The sequence below is a fragment of the Canis aureus genome, chromosome 30 (assembly GCF_053574225.1).
Source record: "Canis aureus isolate CA01 chromosome 30, VMU_Caureus_v.1.0, whole genome shotgun sequence".
In the NCBI taxonomy this organism is placed as follows: domain Eukaryota; kingdom Metazoa; phylum Chordata; class Mammalia; order Carnivora; family Canidae; genus Canis; species Canis aureus.
Genome location: NC_135640.1, coordinates 32,715,474 through 32,737,989, shown reverse-complemented (window position 1 = coordinate 32,737,989; position 22,516 = coordinate 32,715,474). Strand labels below are relative to the sequence as shown.

General features: G+C 44.8%; 1 long non-coding RNA gene across 14 annotated transcripts in view; it reads left to right on the top strand.

Moving 5' to 3' along the window:
• LOC144301857 (uncharacterized) overlaps window positions 1-22,516 on the top strand; it is a 60,256-nt gene that overhangs the window by 14,834 nt on the left and 22,906 nt on the right. For 7 of the 14 annotated variants that reach the window (XR_013368756.1, XR_013368753.1, XR_013368751.1 and 4 more), the window contains one exon: window positions 9,059-9,150. The exons of 5 other annotated variants lie outside the window; for them this stretch is intronic. This is a non-coding gene — a long non-coding RNA (uncharacterized LOC144301857). Of the gene's footprint in view, window positions 1-9,058; window positions 9,151-12,385; window positions 12,490-19,670; window positions 22,434-22,516 lie in introns of those variants that run through there. 2 more of the 14 variants (XR_013368750.1, XR_013368757.1) reach the window with 2 other exon arrangements.

Here is a 22,516-nt window from a genome sequence, read left to right as displayed (position 1 = left end):
GAGGTTGTATACCCTGTCGCTGTCCCCAGCTCTCTGTGGAGAAAGTGATCCTCCCCCTCTCCTTCAGGCCTGACCTAGTCAGCCCCCCATGCTAGCCTCTTGCTACTGTATTTTTCCCCGTTGGTCAACCCTGCCCACCCCTCTATCAATAGTACCTTCACTCCATGCTTCTCAGTCACTCCATTGGAGGGTGCCATCTCTTCCCTGATAGGTCCTTGACTTATAGACTGATCCTTTGCCTGACTTGGAGAGGCAGAGTGATCTTTGCTGACCAGACAGGTGACCAATACAGATTAAGAGTTGAAGGCTCAGAATCAGGGACAGAAGCTGTGGCTATCATCCAGAAGATTCCGTCCAAGGTCAATAGGCTCTTTATGGTTTTTTGACCAGCTTTTGTCCATTACATGAGGATCTCTGGCCAGGTTATTGGCTCTAGCTGATCATTTTTGCTTGGATTTTTTGGTGTGTGTGTCCTTAGTCTTAGAATTTTTTGAAAAACAAGGCTCTTTGAATATCTTATCTTGAAAGTAGGGCCCAAGTGTTTGTGATGCAACCAACATAGCACATTCTGCAATTGCTTTCTCCTGCCTGGAATTTACTGTGATCTGTCATATGACCTATTTACGTATGGTTCTTGTCTACTGTGTTAGAGTTCTGTAGAGAAATGGAACCAAGCAGATTTGTTGTAAGAATTATCTCAGGATTGTGGAGGTGGAGGAGTCCCATGATCTGCTCCCTGCAAGCTGGAGGCCCAGGGTGGGAGTGGGGGGTAGGTTTCAGTCCAAGCACAGAGTAAGACCAATGTCACAGCTCACAATAACTTCTCCCTGGCACTAAGTGGTTACTAAGTAAACAGTTGTTGAGTGAATGAGACTGGCTCATGTCTCACTGAATTTGATGAGAACTTGAAGCCTGGGATGGTGCATGGTCAGTGGGTTCATGGCTAAGCTTAGGACTTAAGCTGGGACTTAAACTGGAACTTAAACTGGGACTTAAGCTGGGACTTAAACTGGGACTCAATCCCAGGAGGCTGTATTAGCTATCTATTGCTGCATAACAAATAACCCCACACCTAAAAGCTTCAAACAACATTTATTATGTCATAGTTTCTATGGATGAGGAATTCAGTCCAGCTTAGCTGGTTTCTCTGTTTAAGGCTTCTCAAGGTGTCAGCCAGGGCCAAAGTCAACTGGGGAAGAACCCATTTTTAAGCTCATATAGTTGGAAGAATTTCATTTTTTAAAAGATTTTATTTATTTATTCATGAGAGAGGCAGAGACACAGGCAGAGGGAGAAGCAGACTCCCTGGGGGGAGCCCGATGTGGGACTTGATCCCAGGACCCCGGATCATGACCTGAGCTGAAGGCAGAGGCTCAACCACTGAGCCACCCAGGTACCCCAAGAATTTCATTTCTTTAGGGTCATTGGACTAAGGGCCTCTAGTCTTTGCTGGCTGTTGACTGGAGGCACCCTCAGGTCCTTGCCACCTGGGCCTTTCTACCATGGCTGCATGCTTCTTCAATGTGTATAAGCCATGAAGGCCATAAGGAGAGTCTACTAGTAAAATGGAAAGTACCATCACCTGGAATTTAAATACGGAAGTGGCATCCCATCAACTTTGTCACATTTTGTTGAGTGATGGGTACCATCCATACTCAAGAGTAGGGGATTACTGAAAGGGGTGACTTACCAGGAGATGGGGATCATGGGTGCCCTTCTTAACCTGCCTGTCACAGGTGGGTATGAGCAGACTCTGGAGCCAGGCCACCAAAGTTCAAATCCCGACTTGTCATTTCTTTGCTCTGTGACCTTGGGAAAGTTACTTAGTCTCTTTGTGCTTCAGTTTCAACTTTTGAAAAGATGAGGCAAATAATAGTATCTGCTCCATAGGATTGTTGTGGGAACTAACTAAAAATGTGAAAATGCTTAGCACCAGGCCTGCACACAGAGATTGCTAACTAGGGATTAGCTGTTTTCCTGCTCCACTGGGGCAGGTGTGCAATGGGGTCCCCAAAGGAAGGGGAGTCACAGCTACCCCGTGTTTCCTGTTTTTGTAGCATTGTTCAATCCAACCTTGAGTGTGTTCTTGCCATGATTTTTCCTGCTGGGAGGCTTTACTCCCATTGTGAAGTCTTTTTGGTGTATTTTTAGGCACAAACGGGTTGGGGGGGGGAGTTAATCTGGGCTCTTAAAGGGCTAGCCCACTAGTAGGGGACTGTTTCACAAAGACTTCTGATGGGCGTGGACACAAAGGCATTGGTGGGGGGTCTGCTTGGTCTAGACAGGAGCCGTGAGGCAGCCAGGAGACAGATATGAACTTGACTCTGGGAGAAAATTGCAGGGAGTCTCCGTTGCTTGAGGCAGATTTTTTTTTTCTTCCCCTTTTCTTTTTCAGGGAAGTGGCTTGGGTTGAGCATTGTCTGAACTAGAGAATTCAGGATCTAGCTTGCAGAGAAGCCTGTTGCTGAGGAGAGGGTGGCATCAGGTTCCATACAGTGACCTGGGACCTCCTGTTCTCCCTCCTTCCCATTTAAAGCACCAAAAAGAGGTCATACCTGGTCAGGATAAAACAGCAGAGCGTTGGGGCACCTGGGTGGCTCAATGGATTAAGTGTCTGGCTCCGGCTCAGGTCATGATCTCAGGGTCCTGGGATCGAGTCCTGCGTTGGGCTCTGCTGCTCAGCGCGGAGTCTGGTTGGGATTCTCTCTCTCCCTCTGTCCCTCCCACTCATTCTCTCTTTTCTCTCAAATAAAATCTTAAAAAAAAAAAAAGAAGAAAAATCAATAGATCCTTTCACTGCAGTGTCAGTTTCCTGTGGCTGCCTTGGGAAATCACAGCAAACTGAGTGGTTTAAAATGACAGAAATTTATTTTCTCAGTGTCCTAGAGACTAGAAGTCTGAAATCAAGATGTGGCAGGGCTGTGCTCCTTCCAAAGGCTCTGGGGGAGGATCCTTCCCTGCTTCCTCCTCCTTTCTTTTTCCTTTTTTTTTTCTTTCTGATTTTAAGTAGGCTCCCCACCTCACGTGGGGTTTGAACTCATGACCCCGACATCAAGAGTCACATGCTCTTCCAACTGGGCCGGGCATATGTGCCCTGTCTCTTTCCAGTTTCTGATGGTGACTCGCTATCCTTGACATTTCTTGACTTATAGACGCGTTGCTCTAATCTGCTTACAGAGTCACATGGCCTTTTCCCTGTGTGTGTCTCTGTATCTCTTCTTACAAAGACACCAGACAGTGTACTAGGGTCTACCCCAATCTAGTGTGACCTCACCTTAAGTTAATTAATTGCATCTGCCAAGACACTATTTTCAAATAAGGCCACATTCTGAGGTTTTGGGAGGACGTGAATTTTGAGGGGACTTTATTCAACCCAGTACAACTGCGCATCATTTGGTATCCGTCTTCACTAGTTGTAAATCATGTCTCAGTATGGCTCTGAGGTCCTCTGCAATCTAGAGCCATGGACAACTTATTTTATTCTAATTCTGGGATATATTCTTTTTCTTCTCAATTATTATTATTTTTTAAGATTTTTTTTTTTTAGATTTGAGAGAGAGCGAGCGAGAGTGAGAGTGAGAGAGCATGAGCAGGGGGGAGGGGCAGAGGGAAAAGCAGACTCCCCACTGAGCAGGGAGCCCTACGCGGGACTCTATCCCAGGACCCCCGGGATCGTGACCTGAGCCGAAGGCAGATGCTTCACCAACTGAGCCATCCAGGCACCCTATCACTGTTTTTAATGAAGTACAGTTGACATACAATTTTATATTAGTTTCATGATAAGTGTAGTTGTCACCTGTCAACGTACAATATTATTGACTACATTCCTGGTGCTGTACTTTTCATCCGGATCTACTTATTTTATAACTGGAAGCTTGTACCTCTTAATCCCCTTCACCTATTTCACCCATTCCTCCCCCCTCCCCAATCCCTGTAACCACCAGTTTGTTCTCTGTATTTATGATTCTGTTTCTGTTTTTTGTTTGTTCATTTGTTTTGCTGTTTTGGATTCCACATATAAGTGAAATCATATCGTGTTTGTCTCTCTCTATCTAACTTATTTCATTTAGCAGAATATTGTCTAGGTTTATCCATGTTGTCCCAAATGGCAAGATCTCATTCCTTTTTATAGTTGAGTGATATTCCATTGTGTGTGTGTGTCTACAACTTCTTTTTTTTTTTTTAATTTATGACAGTCACAGAGAGAGAGTGAGAGAGAGGCAGAGACACAGGCAGAGGGAGAAGCAGGCTCCATGCACCGGAGCCCGACGTGGGATTCGATCCCAGGTCTCCAGAATCGTACCCTGGGCCAAAGACAGGCGCTAAACCACTGCGCCACCCAGGGATCCCAACTTCTTTATCCATTCATCTGTTAATGGACACGTAGGTTGCTTCCATAGGTTGATTATTGTAAATAGTGTTGCAATAAACATATGTCTTTGAGAATTAATGTTTTCATTTCCTTTGGGTCAATACCCAGTAGTGAAATTACTGGATCATGTGGTAATTCTATTTTTAATTTTTTGAGGCATTTCTTTACTGTTTTCCACAGTGGCTGCACCATTTTACTTTCCTATTAACAGTGCAAGGGTTTCCTTTCCTCCATATTTTCACCAACCCTTGCTATTTCTTGTCTTTTTGATACTAGCCATTCTGATGGGTGCGAGGTGATATCTTACTGCGGCTTTGATTTGCATTTCCCTGATGATAAGTGCTCTTGAGCATCTTTTCATGCACCTGTCAGCCATTTGTTTGTCTTCTCTGGAAAATTGCCTTTTCAGGTCTCCTGCCCAATTTTTTTTTCCTGCCCAATTTTATTTTTCATATTACTTTATTATTTTTTTAATCTGTGAGTTTTTAAAAACAATTTTTATTTATTTATTCATGAGAGACACAGAGAGAGAGAGAGGCAGAGACACAGGCAGAGGGAGAAGCAGGCCTCTTGAGGGGAGCCCGATGTGGGACTTGATCCCAGGACTCTGGCACCATGCCTTGAGCCAAAGGCAGACACTCAACCACTGAGCCACCCAGGCGTCCCCCTCTGCCCAGTTTTAATCAGATTGCTTGTTTGGCTGATGCTGAGTTGTATAAATTATTTCTATATTTTTGGTATTAGCCCTCTAGGGTTTATTCTTGATTAGGACAAAACAATGGGATAAAGTGAGCCTGTCCTGAGTAAGCAGCCAACAGTGAGTTGTGAGATATAGCATCTATAATCCTGCCTCCTCTGAGCATTTGAAATAGCTTTGAAAAATTATTTATTTTTTGAGAGAGAGAGAGAGAGGTGTGGGGGGGGCAAAGGGTGAGGGAGAGAGAGAATCTCAAGCATGCTCCACACCCAGCATGGACCCCACGCAAGGCTTGAACTCATGACCTGAAATCATGATCTAAGCCAAAATCAAGAGTCCAACTCTTAACTCACTGAGCCACCCAGGTGCTCCTAAAATAGTTTTATAGACACCCACCAGGTTAGGGTTGGAAGACTCCTTAGATATCATTGCATCCACCTCAAATTGCAACCTAGTTCAGTCCTGACTGTCACCTTCGTACTAGAAGGAGACCATCACTTTCTTAGGCAGCTTCTTCTCTCTTAGACCAAAGGGATGGACACACATATTTTCCTTCCGAGAGCCAAGGTCGGCCTCCTTGAGCCCTGTTGTACTATTGTGCGTTCTCATTAGCCCTCCGTGAGATGGCCAAGGAAAGGTCAGCCCCCATCATATCTCAGCTTCCTTTATTTTTTTTAAAGATTTATTTATTTATTTATTTTATGATGGGGGGGGGGGTGCAGAGACACAGGAGGAGGGAGAAGCAGGCTCCATGGTGGGAGCCTGATGCGGGACTTGATCCCGGGACTCCAGGATCGTGCCCTGGGCCAAAGGCAGGCGCTAAACCGCTGAGCCACCCAGGGATCCCCTCAGCTACCTTTAAAAACATTCCCCATCCTGCCACCCTTTTCACAATGTCTGGCAGGTTTTCATGGTGGTACCAGGACTGAAATGTGGATTTCTCTATGTGATCTGACACAGGCCCTGGACCCTTAGGGTTTCCTCTTCCTTTATTTTTTTTTTTCTTTCAAATTTTTACTTTGAAATAATTTAAAATTGATAGAGAAGTTGTGAGAATCCTACAAAGAACTCCTTTATGTCTTTAACCCAGATGCACCGGTTGGCACTTGGTGTTTCTCTAGAAAAAAGGATGGGCCAATGTCAAGCTCTTGGAGGGCTCAGCAGGTGGTCCTTGTGGCCTGCATGGTGGGATTCGGAGAATGCAGGTACAGGTCACCTAGCTTTCTAGACAGGTTGCACATTGCTACCACAGGCTGAGTTTGACATAAAATACCCTGTCCAGCTCATTTTCAATTCTTGCCTTCTTTGTGTCACTCAGCTGTGAGAAACCTCAATTTATTTATTTTTATTTTTTTATTTTATTTTATTTTATTTTTTTAACATATTTTTTTAAATTTTTATTTATTTATGATAGTCACAGAGAGAGAGAGAGAGGCAGAGACACAGGCAGAGGGAGAAGCAGGCTCCATGCACCGGGAGCCCGATGTGGGATTCGATCCCGGGTCTCCAGGATCGCGCCCTGGGCCAAAGGCAGGCGCCAAACCGTTGCGCCACCCAGGGATCCCCCAAGAAACCTCAATTTAATGAACAGCCCCTGGTAAGGATATGTTGTTATCTTTAGCCCACCAGTGCTTGTCAAATTCTTATTGAATGTTTCATCTAACATGCTCATTACTCATCCCAGTTTTGTCTTATCTACAGATTTGAAAGGAATGGCTTCCGGAACTTGTGTTTGTGGATTCGTTATGCTGTGAAGTCATTAACTATTTGCTTTTTTGGCCACAATTCCTTCTTTTTCTTTCTTTTCTAAAAAAGATTTTTATTTTATTTTATTTGTTTAATTAAAAATATCTTATTTATTTGTTCATGAGAGACAGAGAGAGAGAGAGAGAGAGAGAGAGAGAGAGAGAGGCAGAGACATAGGCAGGGAGCCTGACATAGGATTTGATCCCAGGACCCCGGGATCACGACCTGTGCTGAAGGCAGATGCTCAACCACTGAACCACACAGGTGCCCCAGATTCTTATTTATTTTAAAGAGAGAGAGCAAGCAAGTGGGGAGAGGGGCAAGCCGACTCTGCACTGACGTGGAGCCCCATATGAGGTTCGGTCCCACCACTCTGAGATCATGACCTGAGCCAAAATCAAGAGTCCGATGCTTAATCGACTGAGCCAACTGGCCACAATTCCTTCTAATTATATTATTGCCTAGGCTATATCTCCTCTTCTTTTCCACATATTTATCACTAAATCATTGTTACGTTCCTTGACTGGCATCTGTATTTATGGGTCTTCTTCCAAACAAGGATCTTATCGTCAAATGTTGAAAAATGATCTGCTATACTCTCTGGGAAAATGCACTGCATGTGTTAGCATACAAATGCTCTGAAAAGTCTTACAATAATAACTTGTTCAAACTAATTTTGTGTAACTGAGTGCTTCCTCAGTTCCTTGATATTCAATCCCTTTTTCATGGTCACCCTTTTGAGGAACCCTAGTGTTATGGGAAGCACAGTGAAGCAGAAGCTGGTCTGTAAGATTTCACTAATTCCCTGTAGAAGTCACCCTGCCCATAGAAAGAAATGAGGCCATGTTGATGGGTTCAAAACTATCCATTCGGTAATTAATCCTAGATATTACCTTTTTTTTTTTTTTTCCTGGTGAATCAGACGTAATCCTAATGGTTAGAATCTTGCTTTTCCCTGTCTTTGGGAAAATATGGTAATTCTTTGTCTGTATCTGCTGTGTTGGCATCTTCTCATTCAGTGTGATTTCCCCAATCTCACTGACCAAGAGATCAGTCACGTAGTAAGTTCTGTTAGCCTGGGAGGCGGTGCCCAAGTCCAGACCCTGGAGGGGTCTCTGGATAACTCTTCCTGGTAACTCACATTTCTCAGCTCAGTGCCATGGACACAGTAGACTCTTTTTTTTTTTTAATTTTTATTTATTTATGATAGTCACAGAGAGAGAGAGAGAGAGAGAGGCAGAGACATAGGCAGAGGGAGAAGCAGGCTCCATGCACCGGGAGCCTGATGTGGGGTTCGATCCCGGGTCTCCAGGATCGCGCCCTGGGCCAAAGGCAGGTGCCAAACCGCTGCGCCACCCAGGGATCCCGACACAGTAGACTCTTAATACATGGCCTTCCTTCTAGGCCTGTGTAAGACTTTCAGAGATGGGAACTTGCTGAACATTCCCAACGATGACTGTAAACACCAGTAAGTTGTGTGGGTGCATCCAGGCCACAAGTTATTTTTCCTGACCTTCTGCACTAGTCTGTTCCAGCTGCCATAGCCCAGGCCCACAGACTGGGCAGCTCCAATAGCAGACACTTACTTCTCATAATTCTGGAGGTGGGAGGTCTGAGATTAAAGGGTCCACAGTGTTGGTTTCTCCCAAGGCTTCTCTCCTTGGCTAACAGATGACCATTTTGTGGCCGTGTCTTCACATGGCCTTTCCTTTATATGCACACATCCGTGGTATGTCCTTTTCTTACAAGGACATCAGGCATATTGGATTGGGGCCTACCCATGTGAGATCATTTTTAACTTAGTCACGGCTTTAAAAATTCCACCTCCATGGGGCGCCTGGATGGCTCAGTGGTTGAGGCTCTGCCTTCAGCTCAGGTTGTGATCCCAGGGACTCCCAGGGGAGTCCCACATTGGGCTCCCCACAGAGAGCCTGCTTCTCCCTCTGCCTGTGTCTCTGCCTTTCTCTCTGTGTCTCTCATGAATAAATAAATAAAATCTTTAAAAAAATAAAGACCTTATCTCCAAATACAGTAACATTCTGAGATACTGGGGGTTAGGACTCTAACATAGGAATTTTGGGGTGGACACAATTCAGGTTATAACACTCTATGAATCTCCCCGCCCCATTTTATTCCTCTCTTGAGTCATTTGTATTTGAATCAGAATTCTGTACCTCTGGAATCCTTATCCTGCTTGAATCACTAATCCCTGATCTTGAAATCATCCTTCTTTCTCTAAACAGCTGTCTGCTTTCCTGATGCCTTGAGTATATGCCCACTTGCCCTGTGTCCCATCTTTTCCTGCTGTCAACTTCGACATAACATGTGATGTGTGGTGAGTCCTGGAGCTGCCCTGTGCCTCAGCCATGTCATCTGAAAATACAGGGAGTAAAATGGTGCCACAGCACACAGGGGTGGGACATGGGGGGTGTGGGGGTATGAGAGGATGTAGAGCAGTGCCAGGCACCAAAGTGAGTCCTTAACATATGTTAGAGATTCCTATACTTCTTACATTATTATTTTTATCATGAACAGTCATTGTCATTGTTATGTCCTAGTAAAAGTTCAGGCCATGGAACATATTATGAGACATAAAATCTAGCCCCAAAGCATCATTTCAATGATCTTGTGAATATAGTTTGTCACCAGTTAACTGATAAATTCAAGGTTGTTAGTCTTCATTTCAATAAGAAAACACCTTAAAAATTATATATGTCAGATGTTTTTTGTACTTCCCACACTTAGTCCCTAATTTTCTTTAAGATACGCATCCATTTCATCACCTCCCGTGGTGCAGATTAGAACACCAGCGAGGATAGATGTTAAGCATTTTGCCAAGGTCGCTCAGCCAGTAGTGACAAAGTCAGAATTGGCACACAGGCCACGCTGCTTCTAGAGCAAAGGCATCTTCCTCATCTGTATGAGTTTTTGATGGTTGCTTTAACAAACATGAAAATCAATAAAAGGAAACCTCATTTAGAAAAGAGTCAGGAGGCCAGCAGAGGGAGCTCCCATGGCCAGCACTGTCTTCTCTTGCACACCCAGCAGGAAGAGAGGTACCTTGCCCCTTCATGCTACTCACTCTCCCAGCAGGTGGAAGGAGGTTTGCTTATCCCATTGGCAACAGCCAGCCAATGAGAGACAGTCACAGCTCAGCCAATGAAAAGCCACTATTCTTCTAGCTCTGAAAATTTACTCCAATGGGCTTTTTCTTTACAACAGCCCTGCCCACCTCCCCGTCTTTCTCTATAGAAGAGGGTTCTCTCCTTTATTTTCCAGACTTGCCAATGGTTTTGCATTGCAATTCTCTGCCATTCCCAAATAAATCCAGCTTTTGCTGGTAAAATAACTGATAGTTTTATTTTTAAAGTAACACAAAGTGCCACCGACTGTGTGGCTTAGAACCGTAAGGGCATTAGGGCCCACTACAATTATACAGGATAAAGCCTTTATCTCGAGATATTGAATTTAATCCCATTTGCAAAGACCTTCCCCCCCCCAAATAAAGTCACATTCACAGATTCCAGGGATTAGGACCTGGATATCTTTTGGGGTGGAGGGAGGGACATTATGTAGCCTACCACATTATTGCCATCCTACTGCCTGATTAATGCCATGCTGTAATGAATGCCTGATGCTTTTGTGGACCAAGGGAAGAAACAGCTTCCATGATGGCCCAGTCATGGGAAAGCTGAGAGGTGCAGAAATCATAGATTATAGAAAAGTCAGCTGCAAATGTTTTAGAATAAATTGGGGCTACCATCGAGGCACAGTAGAGAGGAAGAGGTCCTAAGAATTGGAATTCTGGCTATATAGTTACATGTAAAGATGAAAGAGGAGAGTCATAAATAAATAGTTACCTGTTGAGGGTTTTTGAGCCCAGACCCAAGGAGGATCCGCTCTAAATTTAGATTCTGAGTGGGCATATTGCCAAAGGCAAGTGTTTCCAAGGGGCTAGAACCTTCTAACAAGAGTGGTAACTGAGATCCCAGCACCAGAATAAGCCAAGAATCTTTGTGAGCTCTTGAGAAAGGGGAAGAACAAAGAGGGGTGGGCCCATTGCCCCGGGGTAGAAGGTGTTTTGTAAGTGGAGACCCAACGGGAAGCAAAACTATTCACCTGCTGTTTCTGCTTCTGGCTCGCCATCACAGAGACTGACAGGAAAGGACAGATGGGGTTACATGTCGCCAGGCAAATCAAAGCCAGAGATGGGGCGTAGTAAAGGGGGGGCGCTGGAAGGAGCCCCCGCTGTGAGGCTAGAAGACTTTGCAGCCCTGCCTGCAGAGCCAGCCCCTGTGATTACCCTGAGAAATGCAGGGGCGAGGAGGCTCTTGGAGAACCACCAAGGGGGTGAGGGTGAAGGAAACCCAGGAAACTGCAGATCAGAGTCCTCACATCATTAAATTCTCCGGTGTGATGCACAATGCAGAGAATCCATTAACCATGGCCCAGAGAATAATTTTGAGTTTAGAGAGACTTGCTGGAGATGGAGACTTTGAGTTGAAAAAGCACTCATGAGATTTAGCCAATACTGATATATTGAGTCAGCTCACCAGCCAGCCACTCTGTCTTTCAGTGTTTATCCTCTGTCCTTTTCAAGGAGAATCAAGAGTGTATATCTCTCGGATCCACTGAATTCAATTTTGGGAAATTCCCTCCTGCTCTTCTCCCCTCTCATGTTCCTAGAAGCCAGCCTGGATACAGATCCCCTTGTGTACCCTTCCACCCATCACTTCCCCTAAATGAGGCCAATGAAGACACAGAGCCCATGAAGGGAAACCCTGACAGCTCTGGACCAGCCAAACGGCTGGCATCAGAACTTCTAAGAGGGAAAAGAATAATTAAGGAAGCAGTAATAAGGCGTTAGCTTGGAAAGAGGGAGCAAAAAGTGTCAAGTTTTACCAAGAACTGTTTTTCTATCTCACAGTGATGTCAAGGTCATTATGGACCGAGGAAGATGGGCCTCAAAAAATAGAGAACTTGAAATTGGCAGAAGTCTCATCAGACATCTGTTAGCACCTGTTAAAAAGAAAACCACAGGCCCCAGATGGTGTCATTTAGACAACAGTTCCCAAATTGGGGCTTAATACCAGATCTAATTGTGGTTTCAACCTCCCCCAGAAATGTAGTCTTAACTGGTCAGGGTTTTTTTCTGTCAGGGCCAACGAGTCTGCCACAAGGGCTCTCTCAGTCCCCCAAAGGGAGATGAGGTCATGTTCAGGGTAAGACCCCCTACTTCTCCCCCAAAGGGAAATCCTTGCCTGGAACAATCCTGTTTGTCTGCTAATAACTTTCTTGCCCCCACCCTCCTTCTACATAAACTTTCCATTTTGTGCAAATCCTCTTCTTGCTAGATGGGATGTTGCCCGACTCAGGAATCATTCAACAAGGCCAATTCGATCTGTAAAATGTACCGGTTGGATTTTTGTTATTTAACACAACTTTGTGATTCCAAGGGCTGAGGAGACAAGGGTGAAAACAGAATATGGTCCTGCTGTTCTAATAATTAACAGTGGGGACAGATGCCGTGGAAATGAACTAATGTGAGTTTGCTCCTTGGTGAGTCTCAGGTACGGACTACACCGCGTGGAGTTGTCACACAAAGGATACTTTATCTACAGCAAATCAGAGATCATGGAGAATAACATCCAAAGCTGTGACTCACTGAGTAAGGGTGAGTGGGTATCTTTTATTTGGGGTTAGGATGAAGATTCAGAAAGGGGGAGTTTGTCATCATATGTAAAAATGGGCATAGAGTTGCACAGGTATGCTTAGAAAACATGCCTATACACACATCCTGTGTTATGTGAATGAAGCTTGTCCTCCTTTTTGGGTGGGGATTTTAACATTATAATGAGGTAGAGGTGCCTGGGATACTCCCTGGCCCATCACACAGGTATGAGTCAGTGGTCGAGCTCAAAATGATCTAGGCCACTGGAGCTCTTCTTAATTGCCTCTCAAAGATGAAGTTAACATTCCTGTGAAGAAGGGGGCTAGGAGGGGTCTTGCTGGTGACAGGTTTAACCTCATTAACCCTATGGGGCACAGTTTCAGAAAGATTGCTGAAAAGTATGAAACCACTTAGGAAAACACTCCGGCAGTTGATCAAACAGCTAAACATAAAATTCTCATATGACCCAGCAATTCCACTCCTAGGTATCTACCCAAGAGAACCGAAGACACATGTCCACACAAAAGACCTGTACACAAATGTGCGTAGCAGTTTTATTCATGGGATCAAACAGTGGAAGTGGTCCAAGTGATCACCAGCTGGAGAATGGCTAAGCACAATATGGTCTATCCATACAATGATATGATGACCAAGCAATAAACAGCAATAAAAGCAAATGAAGTGTGGCTACACACTGTACAGCATGGATGACTCTCGGGAATATTATGTTAAGTGAAAGAGGATCACATACTGTATGGATTCCACTTATATTTAAATGTCCAGAATAGGCAAATCCATTGACACCTACAGTAGATTAGTAGTTCTTAAGGGCTGAGACGGGCGGGAGGAATGCGGAGGGACTGCTAATGGGTAGGGGACCTCTTTATAGGGAGATGAAAATGTTCTGCAAGTGGATAGTGGTGACAGCTGCTCAGCTTTGTGAATATGCTGAAAATGTTTGCATTTATAATATTATAATTTTATAATATGCTTCAAATGAGTACATTGTGTAGTGTCTGAATTACATCTCAGGAAAGCCGTTATTATTATTATTTTTTAAACTACTGAAATTGCAGTTCACACAGGATGCTGGGCAGGACAGAGGAGGGCCACCAACCCCCTTGAGGGTTCATGGAGAACTTCCTGTGTTCTTTGCACCGATATTAGTATTGCATGTCTATGTGGCTTCCTGGAGGCCGTGCTGGGTGTTATTAGCCACAAAAACCTCTTTCAGTTTCATATAGGAGCCATCCAAGTATGAGCATTCCCTGGTTTTGTTTGGCAAATCCAATCTGTTGTCACTTTTTAAGACTGTGTTTTCTAAAAAAAAAAAAACAAAAAAAAAGACTGTGTTTTCTAGCCCTGAGTTAGTTCCATGAGTGAAACTTCTGGAAGGCTAGAAAAAGAAAGGGAAAATAGTGATTTTTGTTTAACTTAACTTTTCTTCCATAGTGTCCAATCCACCCTTATGTAGCTCTGTTTGTGTCTTCCTCGCCTTTTGGTGAGAATGAAACCTGAGAAATTAGGTGTGACTTCCGATGACAGAAGCCACAAGCAAACGCCAAGTGATGGTGGTAGTCTCAGGAGCCCATCGTGGCATGAACCGGTAGAGCCAATCTTTGGGGAAAATAACAAATCTAGGGGCACAGCAACCCTTAAATTCTCACATCTGCCTCTAAGGAGGGTGATCAGAGCATTCAACAAGGACTGAGAATATTTGACCCAATATGGTTCTAGAAACTCCTTGATGGTGGGCTTATCTAAACAGCCAAAGAGCTAAATTTTAAAAGCTCATTCCTGAAAATATTCCATGATTAGTCCTTGGGCTCCAAGATGGCTTTTAACATTAAAACAGTTTTTGGGACGTCTGGGTGGCTCAGTGGTTGAGCGTCTGCCTTTGGCTCGGGTCATAATCCCGGGATTCTGGGATCGAGTCCCACATCAGAGTCCCTGCAGGAAGCCTGCTTCTCTCCCTCTGCCTATGTCTCAGCCTCTTTCTCTGTGTCTCTCATGAATAAATAAATAAAATATTAAAAAAAAAACCCAAAACAGAGTTTGCCATTGAGGGGGTGATTCCAACGGGTTCTTCCACTGTGGACTAAATTAGACGCTACATTTAGCAATGAGACACCAAAATATTAAGAATGGGGAATGGATGGAGACGCTGTAAAATTCTTAGTGACTTCTGATATGCAGTTGGATCTGAAAAGCAACTTCAACTCAATGTAAAAGGAATCAGGATAACCTGAAAGAATACCCCCCTCCCTTTTTTGACCTGGACACTTTTCACTGGATTTGTTGCTGTCTTTCATGTGATTTATGGTGTTCTGTGAACTTACTTAATCTGAGCAGAATCAGCTCTGTTTCATCTGCATGTGCTTATGACTCTAGACTTCGTCCCTATGTGTCACCCTCACATATTCAAGAAGGCTTCAGTTCACCATTTTTTTTTTTTTTTTTTTATTAGCCAGTGATTCAATAGATATTTCTTAGTACCAGGCTCTGGGACAGGTACTGGCCCAGGGAAAGGGGTAGAAGCAGTGCCAAGAACTGCTTCCCAGACGACCCAGTAGTGAGCACCTCCAAAGCCTGAAGCAGTGCAGGGGGAGGGGGGCGGTGACTGCTTGAGATGCTCACAACCCCAGATGACCTCTGACCTTCCTAGAAAAGCACAGGGTGGTGGGTGGGCCGTTAGCTGCGTATTAAAAGCAAGAGTACTCCCTTTGAAGGCTAGAGAACAGGAAGACACAGGGAGTACAGGTCAGCAGGTACTCACAACCTACTGTTATTTATTTATATTTTAAAAAGATTTTATTTATTTACTCATGAGAGACACAGAGAGAGGCAGAGACACAGCCAAAGGGAGAAGCAGGCTCCCTGCGGGGAGCCTGATGCGGGACTCAATCCCAGGACCCCAGGATCACGACCTGAGCCAAAGGCTCAACCACTGAGCCACCCAGGCGTCCCACAACCTGCTGTTATTAACAAAAACTCAACCAAGTAAATTTGAAGATCTCACTGGCTTTGTTAAGTGATTCCAGAATGGTGCGGCACCCCATCTACAAGTAGAAGGGCGCTCTGAGGAGTTGTACCAAGTGGTAGGATGTTATGGAAGGAAGGAGGGTGGGCAAGAAAATTATTACTGGAAGCAAAGGACTGTTGCAGGTAAGGCTTCCCCTTCGGGGGGTAGAGTAAGGGGTCTTATCAAGCAGATGATCTCATCTTCCTTTGGGGGGACCGAAGGGGCCCACATGGCAGACACCTTGGCCCTGACTGACCAGTTGAGACTCCGTTTCTGGGGGCGGTTGGAACTGCAGTTAGATCACGTATCAAGCCCCAGGTTGGCGACTTGGCCTCAGAGACGCCATCTTGGGCCTATGGTTTTTTTCTTGAACAATAGCACAGATGCTCTAAGAGAGCAGTGGTTCTCCGTCTGGGTTGCACGTCGGAATAACCTGAGGGAACTTTATAAGATAGTGATGCCTGGGTATCGCCCCAGAGAGCCGGAATTAATGGGTCAGGGCAAGCTGGGCATTGGCATTTCTACAGCTCCCTGGGTGGTGGTGATGGGGCCACAGGAGTGGGAGGGGAAACAGACACTTTGGGGGCTCAGGGCAGCAGGACAGGAGCCCCCCAAGGAAGTGTACTGAGTTCCTCTCCCATCAGGCTGGGTTCCCAGGGGAAGGACCCGGAGGAGGGGAAGGTGGCTCGGCTGGCTGGCTGCCCTCAGCGGCCTTTGGAACAAACAGGACACATTCCCCATGTAAGTGGGCTTCCCCCCAGTTGCCTCGCTGCAAAGTTTGCAGCTCAGCAGCCGGTTGCCCACATCCTCCTCACCAGGGCTGGGCTCCAGACATTCAACGAGGCAGCACAACCCACCCTGACTACCTGCAGGGCACAGGCCACCTCCCTGGTCACAGATCGCGGAGGAGGAACTCATGCTGTCACACCGTTTCAGAGGTTCCTGCCGAAGGTTCCACACAGAGCGTAGGTGAGATAATAAACCACAAAGCCTGGCACACAGTAAGCACTTAATACATGGTAACTTTGTCAATAATATCACTTAATTAAAAAAGAAAATAAAAGGAAGGGGTGCCACCTGGGTGGCTCAGTCAGTTAAACATCTGCCTTCAGCTCAGATCAAGATCCTGGGGTCCTGGGATCGAGCCCCATGTCGGGCTCTGTGCTCAGCAGGGAGTCTGCTCCCTCTCCCTCCCCCACTCTGCCTGTGCTTTCTCTCTCAAATAATTAAAAATCTTTAAAAAAAAGCAAAAAAAAAAAAAAAGTTTCTAGTGCATTTGAAAGGGAGACACCCCAAATAGTTGCACCGTGTAGAAAAAGGGATTTCATTTTCTTTCTTTCTTTCTTTCTTTCTTTCTTTCTTTCTTTCTTTCTTTCTTTCTTTCTTCTTTCTCTTTCTTTCTTTCTTTCTTTCTTTCTTTCTTTCTTTCTTTCTTCTTTATTCTTTCTTCTTTCTTTCTCCTACTTATTTTTTAAATTATTTATTTATTTATTTGCTCATGAGAGACACAGAGAGAGAGGCAGAGACACAAGGCAGAGGGAGAAGCAGGCTCCATGCAGGGACTCGATGGCGACTCGATCCTGGGACTCTGGGATCACACCCTGAGCCAAAGGCAGATGCTCAATTGCTGAGCCACCCAGGTGTCCCATTTTTCTTCTACTTTTTATTTTTTATTTATTTTTAATTTTTTTATTTTTAAAGATTTTATTTATTCATGAAAGACACACAGAGAGAGAGGCAGAGACACAGGCGGGGGGGGGGGGGGAAGCAGGCTCCATGCAGGGAGCCCCATGTGGGACTCGATCCCAGGTCTCCAGGATCATGCCCTGGGCCGAAGGCCGGCGCTAAACCCCTGAGCCACCCAGGAATCCCCTCTTCTACTTTTTAAAGAGTAGTCTCCACACTCAGTGTGGAGCCCAACACAGGCCTTGAACTCTCCACCCTGAGATCAAGATCTGAGCCGAGATTAAGAGTCAGATGCATAACCGACTGGGCCACCCAGGCGCCCCTCTTCCTTTTTTCTTAGTTCAAATACTAATGGTGCGTCATAACTGGTGGCATTTTAGAGTCAACAGACAACAGAATTGGTAACGTGCCCAGCACAGCGTCTGGCTTGCTGTCAGCGTGACACAAGTCGTAGCCATTATCACTATCTCAATATGACAGTGAATTTGTCTGGCTCTCCTGTGGCTCTGTCCATTTTTATCTCTTTTGAAGCTGTGCTGTGCAGTGTGTGCATGTTTAGAACCACTTTACCTTCCCGATGAACCGAAGCTTCTTATGAAGATGCTTTGTGCCTTAACATCTTCTTTGTATGATGTTGATGTAATGAAATCGGCTTTCTTGGTGAGGATTTGCCTGGCATATCCTTTGTCCTCTTGCTACTTCCAATTTTTCTATGTGTGTATGTTTTCTCTGGGTCTTTTAGAAACAGGTACAATTTTACAATCATTTTAAAAATACACACTGACCATTTTATCTTCTACTGGATCACTTAGTCCTTTTACTTTTTGATGTATTTCTATTATATTACTTATGTTTTCTTTTTTTTAAGATTTTATTCATTTATTCATGAGAGGCACAGAGAGAGAGAGAGAAAGAGAGAGAGAGAGGCAGAGACACAGGCAGAGGGAGAAGCAGGCTCCCTGATGTGGGACTTGATCCCGGGTCTCCAGGATCAGGCCCTGGACTGAAGGCAGGCGCTAAACCGCTGAGCCTCCAGGGCTGCCCTTACTTATGTTTTCCATTTGTTCTGTCTTTTTTTTTTTTTAAATAAGATCTCTTCTTTTTTGTCAGCGTAATCTCTTGACTGAGTCATTTTTCTTACTCTGCTTTTCCTTGTAGTACAGAGTTTCTCAACCTCTCCTCTATTGATATTTTGGGCTGGATAATTCTTTGTTGTGTGTTGGCTGTCTTGTGCATTGTTGGATGCTTTGCCCTTTCCTAGCTTCTATTCACCGGGGGCCAGTAACACCCCTCCAGGTTTGACAACCAAAAACGTTCCCAGACATTGTCACACGATCCCTGGGGTCGAAACTGTCCCCAGTTGGGAAGCACTTCTCTAGTGATGAGGTTACTCTCGAAATCTTAACATACTTAACTTATCCATGTCTCAAATGAACCACTGCCATTATTCTTCTCTGAAACACAACAGGAACATTTTTCTTAAATATTTTATTTATCTATTCGTTAGAGACACACAGAGAGAGGCAGAGACACAGGCAGAAGGAGAAGCAGGCTCCCTGCAGGGAGCCCGATGTGGGCCTTGATCCAGGGTCTCTAGGATCACGCCCTGAATCAAAGGCAGACAGACGCTCAACCACTGAGCCACCCAGGTGCCCTAACACAACAGGAACATTAGGTCACATTATCTGCAGTTGTTTGCCTTCTTGGGTTTAAGTTGTTGCATTGCCAACCCAGAATATATTATTGCTGTTTCATGCAGTCAGTGTTTGTTTAGGTTTTCTCACGAATTTACCAGTTTCTTTCCTCTTTTCTTCTTACGTGTCGTAACTTCGGTGTGGGAATAGTATCCTTCTGCCTAACATACGCCCGTTAGAACTTTATCTGATAAAGACCTTTTGATGTCAAACGCTCTCAACTTTTGTTTGTCTGAGTATTTTGTCCCCTTTCCTGGAGGGATACAAAATTTGCAGGATATGCAGTTCTAAGTCAGCCAAGATTTTTGAAGCACTTGGAACGTATTCCACCCACTTCGGGGTTCTATTAAAACTGCTGAGAAATAATCTGTAAACTTAATATTGTTCTTCCTTTGAAGGTCATCTACCTTCTCTGTTTCTGACATCCTGTCAAATTCACTCTGATGTGATTTCTTTCCTTTTTTTTTTTTTAAGATTTTATTTATTTATTCATGAGAAACACAGAGATGTGTGAGAGGCAGAGACACAGAGGGAGAAGCAGGCTCCATGCAGGGAGCCCGACGTGGGACTTGATCCCGGGACTCCAGGATCATGCCCTGGGTCAAAGGCAGGGGGCCAAACCGCTGAGCCACCCAGGGATTCCCCCCCCTTTTTTTTTTAATGTGATTTTTTTTCTTATTTGTCCAGCTTGGGATTTGTTGGGACTCCTGATATGGTAGACTGGTGTCTTTTTTTTTTTTTTTTTTTTTAAGATTTATTTATTCATTCATGAGACACAGACTGAGAGAGAGAGGCAGAGACACAGGCAGAGGGAGAAGCAGGCTCATCGCAGGGAGCCCGATGTGGGACCCGATCCAGGATCCAGGATCACGACCCGAGCCAAAGGCAGGCGCCCAACCACCGAGCCACCCAGGTGTCCCATAGACTGGTGTCTTTAATCAGCCATTGTTTTTTCAAATATTCAGATAGTGCTGTTGCCTCATCCTCTCTTACCTCTCCTCTGAGGTTGTGATCAGACATTAATAGATTATCTCTACCCATCATATGTCTTATATATTAACCTCTCATATTTTTTTTTTTTAAAAAAAAGATTTTTATCTATTTATTCATGAGAGACACAGAGAGAGAGGCAGAGACACAGGCAGAGGGAGAAGCAGGCTCCCTGTGGGGAGCCCGATGTGGGACTCGATCCCAGGACCCTGGGATCACGACCTGAGCCGAAGGCAGATGCTCAACCACTGAGCCACGCAGGGGCCCCAACCTCTCATATTTTCTATCCTACGTTTCTCTATATTGCATCCTTGATATTCACGTCAGATCTACCCTTCCAGTGGCTAATTTTATGTGTCAAATTGGCTGGGCCATAGTACCCAGCTATCTGATCAAACATGTCTTAATGTTGCTGTGAAGATATTTTTTAGGTGAAATTAGTGTTTAAATCAGTAGACTTTGAATAAAGCAAATTACCCTCTATCATGTGGGTGGGCCTCATCCAATCAGTTGAAGACCTTAAGAGAAAAAAGATTGAGGTCTTCGTGGAAGAGGTCATCCTTCCTTGAGGCTGCTTTTGGACTCAACTAAATGTCAGTTCTTCCCTAGGTCTCTACCCTGTCAGTCTGCCTTATGTATTTTGGACTTGTCGGCCTCCACAGTCCTGTGAGCTGATTCCTTAAAACAAATTTCCTTCCCTCTTTATAAATACACACAACCTAATAGTTCTGTTTCTCTGAACCCTAAGTTTTCTCTCTCTTCAACTGTGTCTAATCCGTGGTTAAACTCATCCTCTGACTTTTAAATGTCAACTATTGTATTTTTCATTTCTACAGGTCTACTTGCATCCCACCCCTCAAATCAATTTGGTTCTTTTTGTCTGTAGCAGATCATAATTACTGGTCCCAATTGTTCACTCCCTTCCTTGTAAGAGGATTATACATTCCTGGTTGTTGCTATATGACTTGCAGTTCCTCCCTGGGGAGGAGTACTTCTCCACTCTATTGACATTGGCCTTGGTCATGTCTTTGACCAAGGAATGTGGACAGAAGTGACCCGCCCCACGTCCAAGCAGAAGCTCTAAGAACCTCTGTGGGGTTGGCATTTCTTCCGCCACGTAGCATGTCCTTTAGCCTAGATCCTAGAATGAAGAAGTTGCTGATATTTGGGATTCATGTGCTACCCCAGTAAAGCTGAATGATCCAGCCTCTTGTGCATTCTGGACGCGATCAGTGCCCCTTACATGTATCTAACTGCACTAAGCATGCTGTCTATTCTGTTTATGGCCGGTTCTGAAGTCTTTGTGGGTCTGATGAACTGCCTGCTGCTTCTGCTGGCTCTTGGACACCATGCTTTCCTCTTGTGTTTCATGATTTCTAACAGCTAACCCTGTTACTTGACCACCTGGACGGACAGTGTGATCTAGGGCTGTAAATCTTTAGAGCACTTTTCAGGAAAGATGTATTTTGCCCCTTCAAGCAGAAAACACGATCAAAACCAAGACAAAAGCCCCCTCAGTATCAACTGAAATGCTGTAGTCGGTGGTAGGGATGTGTGGTAGGCTGAACAATAACCCCAGAGATGCCGGATCCTAATCCCTGACACCTGTGAATGTGACTTTATTTGGAAACAGGGTCTTTGCAGATGTGCTCAAATTGGGTTTCTTGAGATGGGGAAATTTCTTGGATTATCTGGGTGGGGCTCACAGGCAAACCACAAGTGTCCTCATAAGAGAGAGACAGAAGGGAGAAGGTCATGTGAATACAGAAGCAGAGACAGGAGTGACACTGCCACCAGCCCAGGGACGCTGCCATTTGCAAGAAGAAGGAATACATCGTCCCCCAAAACCTCTGAAGACTTTTCAACATCTTGAATTCAGCCTAGTGATACTGATTTTGGATTTCTGGTCCCTTGAACTGTGAGAAAATAGGCTTCTGTTAAGTCACCAAGTTTGTGGGACTTTGTTATGGCAACGCAAGGAAACACACGTGGAGGCGGGATGGGATTCATTTATTCCAGTGGCCCTGACACAGTGGGGGTGGCTCTTTGGGATTTCAGATTTATGGGGAGAAGGCTCCTTTAGCTCCCACCTCGGGTGAGCCCTGGTCTTTGTCCTCTGTCTCCTCGGTCCTTGTGAGGGGCTGATACCTGCAGGGTTTGTCAAATGCCCTCCAGGTGAAAAGTGGCACTTGGTTAGCTGCTGTAGCTTTTGTCCTTTGAATATTCCTCCCTTCTTTGTTAGGAAACATCCGAAATTTTTTTTTTTTTTTTTTAAACATTACAGCCAGCATTTCAGTTGATTTTGTCTGAGGGTCAAGGAGGTAGCCTAGTTAGCCATATTGCGGAAAGTGGAAGTCAAATAGGAATCTTTCTTCTTCTTCTTCTTTTTTTTTTTTTTTAAGATTTTATTTATTCATGAGAGATGCAGAGAGAGAGTCAGAGACACAGGCAGAGGGAGAAGCTCACATGCAAGGAGCCCGATGTGGGACTCAACCCTAGGACCCTGGGATAACGTCCTGAGCTGAAGGCAGATGATCAAGCACTAGGCCACCCAGGTGCCCCTTTATTTAATTGTTAAAGATTTTATTTATTTATTTGAGAGGGAGAAAGAGAGGGAGAGAGAGCACAAGAGCAGGGT